The sequence below is a fragment of the Numida meleagris genome, chromosome 4 (assembly GCF_002078875.1).
Source record: "Numida meleagris isolate 19003 breed g44 Domestic line chromosome 4, NumMel1.0, whole genome shotgun sequence".
NCBI lineage: Eukaryota > Metazoa > Chordata > Aves > Galliformes > Numididae > Numida > Numida meleagris.
The window spans coordinates 54,817,276-54,821,964 of NC_034412.1; positions in this window are offsets into that span (position 1 = coordinate 54,817,276).

Below are 4,689 nucleotides of genomic sequence, written 5' to 3' on the forward strand. Positions count from 1 at the left end.
TCCCAGGCTACACAACCCTGCTTCCACTTCCTGTACATTTCCCTCTTTTCCCTCAGTTTAAGCTGCAGGTCCTTGCTCAGCCATGCCGGTCGCCTGCCTCCTCTGCTCGATTTCTTTTGCTGGGGAATGGAGAGCTCTTGGGCTCTCAGGAGGGTGTCCTTAAAGAGCTGCCATCTCTGCTCTGTTCCTATGCCCTTAAGGACAGTTTCCCAGGGGATCCCACCCAGCAGTTCCTTGAGCAGCTGGAAGTTTGCTCTCCTGAAGTTCAGGGTCCTGACTTTACTCTTTGCCAGGCCTGCATTCCTCCAGATCACAAACTCCACCAGGGCATGATCACTACAGCCCAGGCTGCCTCCAATCTTAAGAGGAGGAAGAGGGGGAAGATTCCGCCTGTGAGTTGTGTGGGCAGATTCCACTGCCCTCTTTATTGTGGATGCTTATGCAGATGTTCGCTTCAATCCATTTTCCACTCTCTTGTTTTCCACTGGTAGGTTATCCTCTTTCCCCAGAGGGGCTTTTGCCTGTCTAGGGCAGACTGGAGACAGTGCTGAGCCCATTGTTAGATGGAATTCCCTTACTATTGGCCTTCTATTCACAGGGCTCCATTCCTTTCTGTCTTCAACAGTCTCACAACCATTTCCAAATCTCTTGGGAAAAAGGTGTATTCTTGCACCTTTCCTCCCTCTCTTGTCGGCAGCAGGCAGACAGGTTTTTCCCAGCCCCTTTCACCTACACTCAGCTACGGCAGTGCCTTGCAAGGCAGGGTTCAGTGTCCAGCTGTGAATCCGCTCAAGACTAAAGGTCAAAGGCTGAGCACCCTAATCTGCCACTGAAGGCCTTAGCAAGTAAGCGATTTGCCACAAAGATCACTTCCTCCACCACCTCTATGCAAACAGGAAGCACAGCAGGTGATCCCCTCCTTAACAATGGTACAGCAGCTGTCACTATTCTTTTTCACTTAAGGGCAGAAAAAGAAATAAAATAACACCAAAGAATCAAACCTACAACTAAAGTGAGATCTAGCTGTCTTCCTCCAATGCTTTTTGGGTAGGCTAGCGAGTGAGTAAATCCAAATAACGGCTTCATTACCAAAGTCCTTGATGTTTGTGAGATGATGCCTTGGCCTCACCATTCCAGTCCTCCTCCTGGCTACTTAAAATCCCTGTCTCTCTTGCAAAGAGTTTTTGGAAGCTAGCATGCTGCACTGGTGAGCAGCACAGCCTCTTCCTTGCAGCTAAGCTATATTAAGACAGAGCAAAGGCCAATGGGAAATGTGCTTGAGGAGGCACTTGTCTCTTGCAGTTAGGCTGTGTGGGCTGTGGGCTTGCTCTAGGGGCATCATCCCAGTGCCCACACACAGCTCTGAGCACTGGTGCTACTCAGGTCTCCAGTCTGGCCTCCAGCTGTTGCTTCAGAAGGCAGAAGGACTCCTGCAGGTCCCATGTGGGATGTGCAAGCTTTGTGGAGGCGGCTCAGATACCAGGCACCAGACAGCTATGTTTAGATAACTAAATCTTTCCCATAGCAAGCCCTACAGGTCTAATGCTGAAGATAGGGTAAGTTGTGTTGTTTGTGCCAATTTCTTAAGGTAGGTAGAAATAAAGTGGAATTGGAGACAGGACTGGAGCCAAAACAAGCAATCTATGGTAAACCCAGCAAACAGGAACCGTTTCTAATCAAGATGCATCTTTGTTTCCTTGAAAAAAATTACCTCCTAGTTGTCCTAATTTGCTCACTAAACTCTGCCCCAAAATAAACACTTCATCATGCTTCCTTGAGATATTCTGTAGACTGTCTGGAAAGATTCACAGACTCCTTTTCCATCCCAAGACCTGCCATTTGAAGTTGCAGCCTGCAAAGTGGACCACCAAGCTTATTTTGTAGTGGGACACTGTAGACCCCTGCCTAGACTCCTTTGATCTTGCCCTTGTATTTGTAGAGCCTGGAAGGATGGCTCTAGCACAGCCAGATTGCCCTCCACATCAGCTGGGATCCCAGCAGGCCAGCAGGTCTCTGGTGCCTTAGCAGTGTGATAGGTAAGATAATCCTGAGGATTTGGCTGCACACGTGATCATAAGACTGCCTCTCACAGGTACAGGAAGCCAAAATAAAACCCAACAGCATTTATCAGCAGAGAATTCTGGTGAGATATTCTAGTGAATTGCTGAAGCCATTGACAGTTGTCAGCTCCCAGGAGGCATTCAAAGTAAGACTGCTTGTCACAGAAAACCAGAGTAGAGAACAGCATCAGATCTTGCTTTTAAAGTGGCAAAACCATTAAAAAAAAAAAAAAAGCCATAACCAAAAGACCAAAAGAGAAGAGACAGCTGGAGAAGATGACTTGAAAAGGTGACATTTCCCTAAAGACATTGAACCAAGAAGGAATGCTTTGCACTCCATAACTGCCAATGCACTGATACATCTTTGCAGCAACAGCTGTAGCAAAGAACAAGGTAAGATCCCTTGTTCATTCTGTGAAGGTATTCTATGGACCAAACACAGATATGCTGTGATTTTGATTACCTGCTAACACACCACCTCCATGCTGAAAGCTGCACCACTGCTGGGATTGTCCCATGAAAGCAGCCAGAGAGGCTGAGATGGGTCCTCCACATCTCCCTTCTGCCGCACTCTGATGCTAACTGGTTGTTTTCCTCTACACTCAGTTTTCACACTGATGTCTTGCTCCCAGCTCAGTCCATGTTTGCCACATCCTGATGTATTCTGTCAGAGAAAAGGCATGTGAGTGGGCACTGAACCTACTCGAGCATTCCTCTTCCCCTCACTTCACTATCAAAACATCCTCATCCTTGCCACACTTCTTTATTTCCAGTGGTGGCATCAACCCCAGAGATGTGCGTATGATTGCAATCAGGAATGAAAGCACCATTAAACCACATGAATTTGCTACAAGTTTTTGCCATGACTGTGAAGGAAAACAAGGGATTCTCCATTTATTTATACTGTCTTCCCCACTGCTGGCATCTCTTGTGCACCTGCAGCCTACAGGAACCACACCACTGTGCTGGAGAAGGCAACAACCACTAATCTGATAAAGTAAGACCTACTCATAACAGCACAGACAAGAGTCCAGCACACAGTACAGCTGCTTCCAGACGTGGGTCGTTAGAAAATCCATCCAGGCAGGGTCAGGGAAGGGCTTCTCCATGTGAGCAAAACAAACAGGAACAAGGAGCGAGCCCGTAAATTCCAGAGAAACAGCCCCCAAACAGCACATTGGAAAAGCTGAAGAAGGGTCTGGAGGAGTAACATGCCAGCGTGGCCCTGCAGATTAACAGAGGAAACAAAGCAACGCGCAGCTGAGAGAAAACACTCCCCAGGGCCTCAGGCTCTGTGGGCACCAAAGCAATGCCAAAGGACACAGCACAAGGCTGCTGGGTTTCTCGCTGAGCATTCCCAGTCCCCTGTCCACAGGGCTGGCAGGGGTGCTGGCCTGCTCCATGGATTGTTTCAGTGGGAAATGGCCTGGCTTTCCAGTTAGGCCCAGCTCTCTGTCAATATTGAGAAATGGAGTTCTGTGAAGAGAAAAGCTGGTCTGACAGCTTTCTATAGTCAGAAATATGTGGAAAATTGTTTGTTAACTAAGTTATAGTTGCTGTAACACCTTCTGTATATGGCATGAGGCCTGTTCTCAAAGTCCGCCAGCTACGTTAAACACTCAGGAGCCACAGAAAGGTATGGGCACACACCAGGCCCACCCTGCCCAGATCAGCTGTGACGCATCACTTCTCCCTTCTTTTTAGGACTCTACCATCTTACTCCACATCTGCATGAATATAAAGGGCTACAATGGTGGTGAAGTGTCTACAGGGAAAGATGTACGAGGAGCGGCAGGTGCTGAGCTCTGCTTTCTGGTGGCAGTGACAGGACCCAAGGGAACAGCACGGAGCTGTGTCAGGGGAGGGCCAGGTTGGGCGTAAGAAAAAGGTTCTTCAGCAGAGCGTGGTGGGCATGGAACAGGCTGCCCAGGACAGCAGGCACAGCACTGAGCTGCCAGAGCTCAGAGAGTGTTTGGGCAATGCTCTCAGACAGAGGGTTTGGGTTTTGGGTGGTGCTGGACTCAGTGGCCCTTGTATGTCTCTTCCAACCTGGGATAATCTATGAGCCTATGATTCTAAATTAATCACAGACACCCACGTGTAAGAAAAGGAGGCACATTGAGTCTCAAAGTTACACACAAATAACATACAAAATGCCTTCATATCCTGCATACAGTTCAGTTACTTACCAACTTAAATAATGAATTATTATAAAATAAAGAAAGAGACGTTCCACAGCAGGGAGACCTCCAAATCATACTGATTGCAGCCATGAGTAAAAACAAACGGGGTCCAAGCAGGGTATTTTGCTCAGCATTGAGCTGTAAAGGTGTGTCACACTGCACGGCCATCCTAGGGCTGAACACAAGCACCGATGAAGCAATTCCTGCTTACTGGGACACCCCTGGCTCACACGGGTCCATCTGACTCTATCTGTGGTCTTTGAAAATCTAGTTAAAACAAGGAACATGAAACAGGTCAGAATCACCTACCGATGCAAAATCATTACTACCATTCGCTTCAACTGGCAACAAAAATAGGGGGTTGTGATAAATGGTTCTGTGTCAGGGTGGAGGCCGGTCACGAGTGGTGTCCCCCAAGGCTCAGTCCTGGGACCGGTGCTCTTCAA